This window comes from Aythya ferina (genome assembly GCF_964211825.1).
Source record: "Aythya ferina genome assembly, chromosome: 1".
Taxonomy (NCBI): domain Eukaryota; kingdom Metazoa; phylum Chordata; class Aves; order Anseriformes; family Anatidae; genus Aythya; species Aythya ferina.
The window spans coordinates 166973492-166987002 of record NC_140296.1 but is presented as its reverse complement, the minus strand read 5'-3'; positions in this window follow the sequence as shown (position 1 = coordinate 166987002).

Sequence of the window (13511 nt, the reverse complement as noted above, 5' to 3'; positions counted from 1 at the left end):
CACAGAAACACTGCCACCATCAAGAGCATTTTCAAAGTTATCCTTTTAAAGAGAACTGACTGCAAAGACTTGATAAAACCTGTTCTGCAGATAAATCAACAACATTGCTGCAGCTCTTGCTTTCATACAGCCCAATTATTTCCCTTTAGACCCTAGTCCATCTGAACTAAATTCACTTCAGTTACAGCCCTTCTTGCCTCACAGTTTCAAGTGACCACAAAGATAATCTTCAAAATCACTCCTCTGCAGCTGGGAGACACTGCATCCCCTGCTCCTGGCCACAACAGCCTCACCCTACGTGACGGGAAATTAAAGCTGCTCCACTGCCTCAACAGAGGTATTTTACAACCCACATATTCCCTTCTCAGGCACCCAAAAACAACAATAGCTACAAATATATCAGGGCAAATCACTGTTAAGGCAAAGCAAAATTTTATAGAGTTACCTGTTCATTTCCATGTATTCCCAACATAATGTCTAGCAGGCCCGTAGAAATGATGGATGAACAGCAAGATTCAGGAGGACTGCTTGGGCTCCAGGTCAGGCCTGGGCTTTCTGTTTAAAATGATTCATTTTCTCAATTGTGAAAAGGAGACAATACTATCTCCTTGACTCATCCCAGTCCCAGTTTATAACCTGTACTGGGAGAACAGTCCCTGACACTATGTGCAATGCCAAGGACCAGGGGTCTTCCAAGACTGGGAACCCAAAGACACTGAGCTACTATAAATAAGAGTTTGTCATTGCAATGACTAACTTTCTATTAATTCATTTGAAAGATTACTCAGGCTACTAAAGGCAGCTATTCTGTTAGATGTTCAGTGCTTTTTTTTTTTTTTTTTTGATGTTATCAATAAAAATTGTTGTGGTCTGCAGTGCGTTTGATTGCAAAAAACATTATTTACTTCAATTCTTACCAGTCAACCAAAGTCAACTGAGCAAAGTTGACTCCAGTCCCAGCTCCTGCAGCCGCTCCAGCTCCAGCTCCTGCAGCCGCTCCAGCTCCAGCTCCTGCAACTGCTCCAGCTCCAGCTCCTGCAGCTGCTCCAGTCCCAGCTCCTGCAGCCGCTCCAGTCCCAGCTCCTGCAGCCGCTCCAGTCCCAGCTCCTGCAGCCGCTCCAGTCCCAGCTCCTGCAGCCGCTCCAGTCCCAGCTCCTGCAGCCGCTCCAGTCCCAGCTCCTGAAGCCGCTCCAGCTCCAGCTCCTGAAGCCGCTCCAGCTCCAGCTCCTACTGCTGCTCCAGTCCCAGCTCCTGCAACTGCTCCAGCTCCAACTCCAGCTCCTGTAGCCGCTCCAGCTCCTGTGGCCGTGTCAGAGAAACGAGCTGTAGCAGTGCAAGTTGACCCTGCAGAGGGCATTCCAACCCCTGTGGCAGACCCTGTAACAAAGTCAGAGAAACGAGCAGTAGCAGTGCAAGCTGCCCCTGTAGAGAAGGTGAAAATATGGTATAGAAATTCAAGTCGTTTAGAACGCAGAGAGTCTTCTGCCAATCCAGATGGAGCACGACCCACCAGCCTCTGGAGGCGTCTCCTCTCAGCTGTGAGGGAAAGGTATCCCTTCAAGGAAGATATTTTATGTCTACCAGGCAAGTGGACCACTATGGAGAAGGGAATCCAGTATCTGAGGGAATTAGCCGTACGGGAAGTGATTTATGAGGATCCAGACCTCAAACAAACATCCACAGATCCAGATGAAGTCAAGTGTACACGACCCATGTGGCGGAAGTTTGTACGGAGTGCACCATCATCATATGCCAGCTCATTGGCAATAATGGCCTGGAAAGAGGATGAGGAACCCACAGTGGGTGAAGCGGCTAAACAACTCCGGCAGTACGAAGAAAGTCTCTCCTCTTCCTTACAGGCCTGCGTCTCAGCTGTGGAGAAACTTTCTGAAAAGGTTCACCAACTTGAAGAGAATCTATTGTCCTCCCCACCTGAACCAACCAGTGCCCACCGACCAAAGGAGAACACTTGGGAGAAACTTTCTGAAAAGGTTCACCAACTTGAAGAGAGATTATTCTCCTTCGCACCTGTACAAAGCAGTGTCTCAGCTGTCAGGGGTAGGCGTTCACCCACACAAGGAAGACGATATGGTGGGTACTCACCCCGTGCCACCCTGTGGTTTTACTTACGAGACCATGGAGAGGACATGAGAAAGTGGGATGGAAAATCTACCGCGACCCTAGAGGCACGGGTACGTGAGTTGCAAAAGAAAACAATCAGGAAAAAGGGATTCTCCGAAAAGTTTGCTGCTCCAACTTCCAGCAGACAGTCCTTCAAACACAGAAACGAGGAAGATTCTGACCAGGATTAGGGGGGCCCTGCCTCCAGCCAGGGGGAGGAAAGGGACAATCGAGTTTATTGGACTGTGTGGATTCGATGGCCTGGCACATCACGCGCACAGAAGTATAAGGCTTTAGTAGACACCGGTGCACAATGTACTATAATGCCATCGAGCTATAAAGGACCAGAGCCCATCTATATTTGTGGAGTGACAGGGGGATCTCAGCAGTTGACTGTATTGGAGGCTGAAGTGAGTCTGACTGGGAATGAGTGGGAAAAGCACCGCATTGTGACTGGTCCGGATGCTCCATGTATCCTTGGCATAGACTATCTTAGAAGAGGATACTGCAAGGACCCAAAAGGGTTCCGGTGGGCTTTTGGTATTGCTGCCTTAGAGACAGAGGGCATTAAACAATTATCTACCTTGCCTGGTCTCTCAGAGGACCCCTCTGTTGTGGGGTTGCTGAGGGTCGAAGAACAGCAAGTGCCAATTGCTACCACAACTGTGCACCGGCGGCAATATCGCACCAACCAAGACTCCCTGATTCCCATCCATAAGCTAATTCGTCAATTGGAGAGCCAAGGAGTGATCAGCAAGACTCATTCACCTTTCAATAGTCCCATATGGCCAGTGCGAAAGTCTAATGGCGAGTGGAGACTAACAGTGGACTATCGCGGCCTGAACGAAGTCACGCCACCACTGAGTGCTGCAGTGCCGGACATGCTGGAACTTCAGTATGAACTTGAATCGAAGGCAGCCAAGTGGTACGCCACAATTGATATCGCTAATGCATTTTTCTCCATCCCTCTAGCAGCAGAGTGCAGGCCACAATTTGCCTTCACTTGGAGGGGAGTCCAATATACTTGGAATAGGCTGCCCCAGGGGTGGAAACACAGCCCTACCATTTGCCATGGGCTGATCCAGTCTGCACTAGAGCAGGGGGAAGCTCCTGAACACCTGCAGTACATCGATGACATTATTGTGTGGGGTGACACAGCAGAGGAAGTTTTCGAGAAAGGGAAGAAAATAGTCCAAATCCTTCTGAAAGCCGGTTTTGCCATAAAACAAAATAAAGTCAAAGGACCTGCACGGGAGATCCAGTTTTTAGGAATAAAATGGCAAGATGGACGTCGTCAAATCCCAATGGATGTGATCAACAAAATAACAGCTATGTCTCCACCAACTAACAAAAAAGAAACACAGACTTTCCTAGGTGTTGTGGGGTTTTGGAGAATGCACATCCCAAATTACAGTCTGATTGTAAACCCACTCTACCAAGTAACTCGTAAGAAGAATGAGTTTGAATGGGGCCCTGAACAACGACAAGCCTTTGAACAAATCAAGCAGGAAATAGTCCATGCAGTAGCCCTTGGGCCAGTTCGAACAGGACCAGATGTAAAGAATGTGCTCTACACTGCAGCCGGGGAGAACGGCCCCACCTGGAGCCTCTGGCAGAAAGAACCTGGGGAAACTCGAGGTCGGCCTCTGGGGTTTTGGAGTCGGGGATACAGAGGATCTGAGGCCCGCTATACTCCAACTGAAAAGGAGATATTGGCAGCATATGAAGGAGTTCGATCTGCTTCGGAGGTGGTCGGTACTGAAGCGCAGCTCCTCCTAGCACCCCGATTACCGGTACTAGGCTGGATGTTCAAGGGAAGGGTCCCCTCTACGCATCATGCAACTGATGCTACATGGAGCAAGTGGGTTGCACTGATTACTCAGCGGGCTCGAATAGGAAACCCCAGTCGCCCAGGAATATTGGAAGTGATCATGGACTGGCCAGAAGGCAAATACTTTGGGATATCATCAGAGGAGGAGGTGGGTCGTGCTGAAGAAGCCCCACTGTACAACCAGTTGCCAGAGAATGAAAAGAAATATGCCCTGTTCACTGATGGGTCCTGTCGTATTGTGGGGAAGCATCGGAGATGGAAGGCTGCTGTATGGAGTCCTACGCGACGAGTTGCAGAAGCTGCTGAGGGAGAAGGTGAATCGAGTCAGTTTGCAGAAGTGAAAGCCATTCAGCTGGCTTTAGACATTGCTGAACGAGAAAAATGGCCAGTTCTCTATCTCTACACCGATTCATGGATGGTAGCAAATGCCCTGTGGGGATGGTTACAGCAATGGAAGCAAAACAACTGGCAGCGTAGGGGCAAACCTATCTGGGCTGCTGCATTGTGGCAAGATATTGCTGCTCGGGTAGAGAACCTGGCTGTGAAAGTACGCCACGTAGATGCTCATGTGCCCAAGAATCGGGCTACTGAAGAACATCAAAACAACCAGCAGGTGGATCAGGCTGCTAAGATTGAAGTAGCTCAGGTGGACCTGGATTGGCAGCATAAAGGTGAATTATTTATAGCCCGATGGGCCCATGACACCTCAGGCCATCAAGGTAGAGATGCAACATACAGATGGGCTCGTGATCGAGGGGTGGACTTGACCATGGACGCTATAGCACAGGTTATTCATGACTGTGAAACATGTGCTGCAATCAAGCAAGCCAAACGGTCAAAGCCTCTTTGGTATGGAGGACGATGGCTGAAATATAAGTATGGAGAGGCCTGGCAGATTGATTACATCACACTCCCTCAAACTCGCAATGGCAAGCGCCACGTACTTACAATGGTGGAAGCAACCACCGGATGGCTGGAAACATATCCTGTGCCTCATGCTACCGCCCGGAACACCATCCTGGGCCTTGAAAAGCAAGTCCTATGGCGACATGGCACCCCAGAAAGAATAGAATCAGACAATGGGACTCACTTCCGAAACAACCTTATAGACACTTGGGCCAAAGAACATGGTATTGAATGGGTGTATCACATCCCCTATCATGCACCAGCCTCCGGGAAAGTTGAACGATACAATGGCCTGTTAAAGACTACCTTGAAAGCAATGGGCGCTGGGACGTTCAAAAACTGGGATACGCATTTGGCAAAGGCCACCTGGTTAGTCAATACTAGGGGATCTACCAACCGAGCTGGACCTGCCCAATCAAACCTGTTACGTACTGTAGATGGGGATAAAGTTCCTGTAGTGCATGTAAAAAATATGCTGGGTAAAACAGTCTGGGCTACTCCTGCCTCAGGAAAAGGCAAACCTATTCGTGGAATTGTTTTCGCTCAGGGACCTGGATATACTTGGTGGGTGATGCAAAAGAACGGAGAGGTCCGGTGTGTACCTCAAGGAGATTTAATACTGGGTGAGAATAGCCCATGAACTGAATTGCACCATGTTAAATAGTATATTATACTGTATGTTATCACTACCATGATTACTATAGGTGACTAATTAGAATGTATGGAAAAGAGTGTAACCTGAGCATGACATAAATGGTATGGAATAAGGGGTGGATAGATGTCCTGGTTTCAGTTAGCACAGAATTAATTTTCTTCCTAGTAGCTGGTGGAATGCTGTGTTTTGGCTTAGAATGAGAAGAGTGCTGATAACACCCCGATGCTTTAATTGTTGCAGAGCAGTGCTTATACTAAGCCAAGGACATCTCAGCCTTTGCTCTGTCCTGCCAACGGGCAGGCTGGGGGGTGCAGTAAGAGCTGGGAGGGGACAGACCCAGGACAGGTGACCCAAACTAGCCAAAGGGGTATTCCATACCATCTGACGTCATGCTAAACAATATATAGGGGTGGCTAGCCGGGGGGAGGGGGCCGGACTGCTCGGGGTTAGGCTGGGCATCGGTCAGCGGGTGGTGAGCAATTGCATTGTGCATCACTTGTTTGTACATACTATTATTACTTTCGTATTATCACCATTGTATCATCATTATTATTATTGTTATTATTATTTTGTTATTTTTTTTTTCCTGTCTTATTAAACTGTCTTTATCTCAACTCACGGGCTTCACTTTCCATTTCTCTCCCCCGTCCCAGAGAGGGAGGGGGGAGGGTGAGCGAACGGCTGCGTGGTGTTTAGCTGCCGGTCGGGTTAAACCACGACACCTTTTCATTCTCTCACTTACTTTTTGAAAGAAGTTTGCCTGGAGTGAACTCTAAATTAGGCCCACATGGGATTTCCAAGAGAAAAGATACCACCAAGTGTTGATAGCTTCTAACACAGAATGTCTTCCAGAAAGAGCTTTCAGCTTCATTTCCACCTAAGGTAGAGTTGAAGGAGCTACTGGGGATTTTAACCAGGGTAGGTCAAACAGACAGATGGAAAATTGGAGATTACTTAAAAGTAAACAAAGGCAACATGCAAAATCTTGAGATGCCTTAGAAATACAAATGCTTATGTAGCTGCTGCAGAACTGGCTCTGAAAAGCTGTTTCCTTGAGCTACAACAAAGAAAGCTTTTATGCTTGTGAAGAAGTGTAATCAAACAGATATTTTCCTCACTTTTCTTTTGTAAGACATTCTCTCTTATAAGCTTTTGAATTACAGCCATGTAGAAAGCAAAAAAAGAAAAAAAAATCACCACCACCACCACAACAACAAGAAGGAAATAATATGCAATTTTTAGCAATATTGGAACTAAAAGCCATCCAGAGCTCTTTTAGCAGAGACGGCTCCTGTACGGTTTTGAACACCTCCAGTAAAGATCCAAGGGAAAAATTTTCTCTGTTCCTTCTTTTGTTCTGCAGCACAAAGCAGTAGAGGCAGATGACATACCCAAAGAGGCTCATGTTTATAATTTTGGATCCATTCATCATCTTCCTGATAGGCCATTTACTCCATGCCTACACCCGTTTCAACAGAGGTGTGTGCAGTAGCTCTCTGTGTAGGAAAAGCAGAGGGGCCTGGCAGCCAGGCTGAAACCTTGGGGCATTCCCAGTGGGTGACTTTAAGAGGAATTTATGCTGCTCAAAGAACTAGGGTCACACCACGGGCTTGTGTACCTAGGATCATCCACACTAAGAGAAAATGAAGAGACTGTCCTCTTCAGTTGACTTTTGCAGATATTTTCCTGATGTTATGTTTGCTGCCAGGGTCATTTCTACCAAGAATCTGGGGCAGAAGCAAGAGCAGTTCAAATGCTGCCTGCTGCACATTTCTAGCACATTAAACCAACATAAATGTTCCTCGGGGAGAGAAAGGTCCTCATGAGCACAGGGGGCTGCAGATATGGGATGCAGTCTGCCCAGCACCCGAAGTCACAGCATCCTTAGGAAAGGGCTCAGAGAGCCAGCAACAAACTTTTTTCTGGAAGACATTTGTACTTCCACAAACTGGTAAATTCTGATTTCAGTCTTCTGTGTCGTTTTAACATCTCTGAGTGGCAGCTGAAATGTAGGGCTTTTAGCTCTGGTAAGCAGATATTGTTTTGGCTAGCTCAGGAGACTGTTCTGTAACTTCATCTTCTCTACTGAACTGGATGTTCCCTGAGTGGGAGGAACTGATATCTGAATTTCAAAGCAGTTAATAGCCTTACTCGCACTTTTGCAATATTTGGAAAATTGTAATTAACCAGCTTAGCTAATTTACGTTTTTAATATTTAAATGTTGCTTGTTACACAGAAGCTGATTGCTGTAGTAGCTTCATTCTGAAAGCTCATTAGAACTGCTAAAAGGTCTAAATACACACAGCTGAAGAAATACATGCATTTTTATAAGGCAGGTATTATGGCGATATTTTGAATATCATGGGCCTGGACAAATATGCCAGCCTTCTGCAGGAGGTTTTAATCAAGCTTTTTTGCATTTGCCTGGGAAGTTGCATTGCTGTTTTTTTTCTGTGCTAAATGCTTAGATGACATTAGCTAGCAGGATTTTCAGCTTTCACTGATTTTCACGAAGGTTTTCATTAACCTTCTATTACGACAGAGCCAAGGAAAAAGAGACAGGGGCCCTTTTGTGCTGTTTATGAATCATGCAGGATGTAGATAACACGTGGACAGGAGGAATGAGACTGGAATTCTGAATTTTCTTTTCAAACACACCAGTGTCATTTAAGTACAATATCTCTTCACTTTGCCATGCGTACTGCTTTTCCTAAGCTGGGATGAAAGGAATTCCTGTGGGCTGAGGAGCCCAAGTATCACCTGCCTGTTGCAGAAGGTAGTGTAGATGGCAGGCCAGGGAGGAAGGATGTGGCAGGGACATGCTGCTGTGCTGGGTGACATGGCATGGCATGGCCCATGGCATGGCATGGCATGGCCCGACACAGGCCGTGAGGACAAGACAGATGTCTGGGACAAAACCTATTGCTATTTCCAGTTCCTTATCCCAGCCCCCTCCAAGACAAACTGGGGGATTGGGTCTCCCTGGCATCTGGGCTCTTCTCCTTTCTAAACATTTAGCAGCAAGTGTGATAAAGCTGTCAGTTACTGTGGAAATGCAGTTTGCATTTCCATCTATTTTTTCCCCTCTGTCATGTTCCCCCCTCTCATTTTTTTTCCTGCTCTGGTACTCCCTTTTCCCACAGTGTAGCAGATTCCCATCCAGAAATATCACACGAATGTGCAGAGTGCTGGGCTAATGATTAGGAAAGCATCGCTGGACCCATCTGAATGTGTAAATACCCTTTTGTAGTTAGAGTTTTTCTGTCTGTTCAGCTATTTGGGAAAAACACCCCAGAAGCCAAAAGCTATATCTGTATCTATATATATATATGCATATATGTGTATATATATACATGCAGAATCCCCCAGTCAGCAGATGTTACAAATGAGCTGGCATCACCCCACCAGCAGAAAGTGTGGCGTGCTCAGTTCAGCACAGGGAGATCCCTGCTGTCGTAGGCTGCCCACCCTCTCCTCCTTGCCCTGGCAATTCCAGGGAAAGAAGGAAAATTTCTCTTAATTTACCATAAGGACCTGCTAAGAGCAGAAAGAACTGAGAGGAAGCACCAAACTCAGGAGCATTGAGTGGAGAGAGCAGTGATGCTGAGAGAGGCAGTGCCATGGACCCTAGAGACTTCTCGTGTGCTGGCACACAGCAAGAATTGGGCAATCCCAGAGGGGCTGTGAACAGCCCAGGCTATCTAGACTGTCCATCACAGGAAAGCCACACTGAAAAGCAGATAGGGCTGCAAAAGGCCAAGATCTGCCCTCACCATATTTAATTTTTATTTATTTGTTTATTTTTGGTGGTGTGTACATACCCAAAGTCAATTCCTAAATATTAGGAAGGCACCAACAGAAGTACAAGCCAACCATAAGGAAATATCTCCTTCCTTGTGACATAACGTTACAGGAAAAGAAGCCTTCATCTTAAGTAACTGGAAAAGGCCAAGAAAAAAGGGGATTTTCACTAAAAGCTGCATGGTAGCATGACTACAGTCTAAAATATGTGAAAATACCAGAATGCAGTAATCAAAAGCATGGTGGTCTGGAGGGAAATCTCTTTCACAGTCTCAATCTCAGTAACTGAATAAAGAATCAAATTTAAAAACAGTATTCACTGCATCTGCTCACTGTCACATGCCCTCCGCAGACAGCCTTTTCTAAATTACAGCCATAGTTAATCTATTAAGCATAAGAAGAGAGAAACAGTAAGAGCATCGTATTTTCTCTCCTCATTTTTTCCTCATTATAAAGGTCATTTGATTGTGTGTCTACTTGGGGGTGGGGGAATCGTAATAACATAAAATCACAAACCAAAAGCAAGCAAAATGCTCTGCTTTGAGTTTTGCGAAGAGGTCCTGATATCTTCTATGAGAGAGAGAGGGTGTGTGCCTGTGTCTCTGGAGAGCATCACTGCTCGCGTGCGATCTGCTGCAGCTTGGCAGGATGCAGGCGCAGCCCACGCTCCTTCTGCGCGCATGGTGTTAATTCCTGCAGGCAGCCCTCACCCATATGAGCATGGCAGCTGATAAGCAGCAGCTTTTGCAGGAGATAACCCACAGTAATGCTTTCAAAATGAACTCTAGGAAATGACTGGCACTGAGAGCAGAGTGATTCTGTGCTTGGAAGTGGGAAGGGAAAGGTCCAACGCTACACAAGAAAGTACTCAGGTGGCTGTTGGGTCACACCGGCCACTAGTTTTATTTTATCATCTCCAATGTGGAAGTAAAATTGGTTAGGAGAGCCTAGCATAGCAGGAGAAAAAAAAAAAAAAAAAAAAAAAAAAAAAAAAGAAGGAGAAGGAGAAGGTGAAAGGCAGGAGAAAGGAGAGCAGGGACAGGCAGGTTGGAGTGATGCTGAGGTGAGAGGAGGGGAGGGAGAGCCTATGCGGCCCTGGGGATGCTGCCCACCTCCACAAGGAAAGCAGGGCAGCTTGTTTGTGAGGATGTCACCAAGAGGAGGGGCTGAGAACGTAATTTATGAACTCATTTTGCTAGAGGTCACTCTTTGTCATTTGCTCCTTAGTGTGCTATGTATAACAAGTGCTCCCCCAAGCCCAAGGTTGAAGAGCTTTAATGCTGCAGAGGTCAAGATAGCACATCTTCCTCTTCATCTCTGCCACTTTGAAAAGTAAACTAGGAAATGTTTAGGCATCATTTTAGTCATCTTCATTTTAAAATCCTGTCTAAACAAGTAACCATGTTTCAAAAGGAAGGACAAAATCAGACACCTTAAAAAGAGGGTATGAGTGCTTCTTCCCAACATACCTAATAAAATTGCCATGCCATCAGCTGTAACTACACAGAGTCTGAGATAAAATTTCACATCCCTTTAACCAATTGGCATTTAACATGGTGGTTATAGCCAATTAATAACTTATTCAATAAATATTTTAATTGATGTCTAATTAACCTGCTGTGGAATACAAGCGTATTTATAGTTACTGCTAAGGGCACATTTCTAAACAGTAAAATAATGGTATTTTACAGAAGTCGGATGCATAATAGCAGTGCAATTACACTCCTAGCTGAAATGGGCATAATTTGTGATCTCGTAGGTTAATTCTGCCCGGGCTGCACTCCAGTATTCAGCAGTAGTAGGCAATTAGCAGCAGCATCTCCCTGAGATAGCAGCTCCCTCTTGCCTCTATACACACTGCTTCAGTCAAGGACACATACAGCAAAGCATATATATGCCTGAAAGAATGGTCCCTAGATGCTAAATTGTTAGAGAACAACCAAAAATGTGATGCCAGAGTGCAGCTGCAGCCCTGTGCATGTGGCTGGTGAAGGAAGGGGTCATCTGGGGCTCAGGACACAGCAGGATTTCCGCACAGCCTGTGTTCAGCATTGTGCAGGTTTGCCAATGATGTCTGGAGATATTTACCTGCAGCACAGCTGCCTGCTGAACACTGAAGTGTGCGTGTGAAGAGGGAGAAGGGGGGGTGCTGCTCTTTTTGATGAGGCAGAGGATGAGAGAGAAGAATCAGCCCTCGGACAAAAGGCAAGCTTTCAGAAAGCTTGGTAATTGTGCACCAGCATTTATTATGGAGGAGCATGCCTTGCCCTAACTTGTAATATCTGGGGATGGCCAGTTAAACACTGCAACAAAGACAATTCCCGTTTATTGTCTGTAGCAAGACTGCCCATCTGCGTGGCAAGCTCAGTAATGACCCCTAAAGCTGCATGCCCGAGCAGTGAAGATCATCTCACGTCGCTTGGCTTAGGCAAAATCATATGGGATTCTCATTTGCAAAGGCAAGATTTTTCAAATATATTATCACATTTCGGGCAAACACGAACTGGGGAACAAAGCAGATGCACAACTGTACTCACAGCATTGTTGTTTCATTTTTCCCCGGTATTCTATCTGGTGATATTTGTATATGTTTTGGGACTTTAAACACTGCATTTCTGCCTCATTAAAACAATTCTCAGCAGTGACTTGTGATGTAGCTGTCAACGGTTCCCCAACCTCCCAAGCTGCTGCCAGCTATGAAATACCAGCTGCACTGCCCGTGAACCAGAAAACTCAGAGTGATAGCCTTTTGTGATTCCGCGGCCATGAGAGGGGATAACACACTTCCTGACATCTATTACATGCTGTGGCTGGGAAATAAATAAAAGAGAGGGACAGAGAGAGCTCCATTAACATTGAGACTGGTGTTGGAAGCAGGAAATAATAAAATCTGATTGAACATCTTGGTTTGTCTGCAACAGCTCCTGAGGCTGCGTTCAAGGAAGTGTGCGGGTAACGAAGGAGGCAGGGGGTCTTCACGATGCAAGGCACAGGATGGCTGCAGAAAATAGGACTTCCCTTCCATCTGCCTGTGATGTTTAGCAGCTCCTGGCTCAGGCTGGTCCAAGAGACATGTGGGCACTTGTGGGGTGGGGGTGCCATGGGGAAGATGCCCTCAGGGTCCCAGGAGCATCCCTCCCTGCTGCAGTGGGTGCTGCAGAGTGGCACGAGGGTGGTCACCAAGCCAGTATCACACCCACCCTGCAGCAGTAATCTGGATGTAAAGAGAAGACTGGCCTGAAATAATGGCCCAAAGAAGAAGAAACTCCGCTGACTCCAATGTGCTTAACGTGGGGCTGAATTTCTCCCATTGTCCGCCATGCATGAGGTACAGACAGGCTTTTCTTGAGCATCCACGACTTCTTACAACGCTGAATGAAAAATATGTTTATTGTGGGCAACGGCAGGAATACAAGCCTCCATTTATAACTGAATTTCCTCCTATCCCACTTACAGTAACAACCTAAGGTATTCATGGGCTGGGGAAAGTACAGTGCACGCTCACATCTTTGTTCTCAGCAGGCACCAGGGCCACGCCACAGCTGGTGGGACTCGTGCTAAGTCGTGCCAGTAATTGTGCCTCCCAGGAAAGCGTCTCCCACTGCCCACCAGCCACGGGAAGGAGCCAGTACAACAATCACTTGTCATTTTCTTATCTGTTATAAAGTGCTTTAAACAAAAAGCTCCTTTCCTGTACTTAAACAGGGCGGATAGGCATGATATGTGTTCCTTAACAGAGGAGCTATGAGTACTTGTGGTTAGGATAGAGACAGTAAAAGATTGGGAAAGCATAAACGCTCTCAGCATTGAAAGAAAAAGAAAAGATAACTGGGGAACAAGAGGAAGTCTGAATAGAGGGATGAAAAATTAAAACTTCAGTTGACTGAAGGACATATACCACCCAGGGAGAAAAAATAAGTAAATTAAGATTTAATCATATAAATGTTTTGTCCTTGTGGACAACAAAGGAGTTCCTGCTCTGCACAGAGCTTTTTAGTTTGGGGTTTATTAGTTTACGTTGTAATTCCATTCTTTAACCTACCTAGAGAATATAAAACCTGAAATTTAAGGCGAATAACACAATTTTTTCTGAAAGGCAGCAGGCAATACTTTAACCTTGTCTTCGTCAATTTTCTGCTGTGTGTACCTCTAATTAGATTCACAGTTCACATTAATATTGTGGTACCAACTGCTCA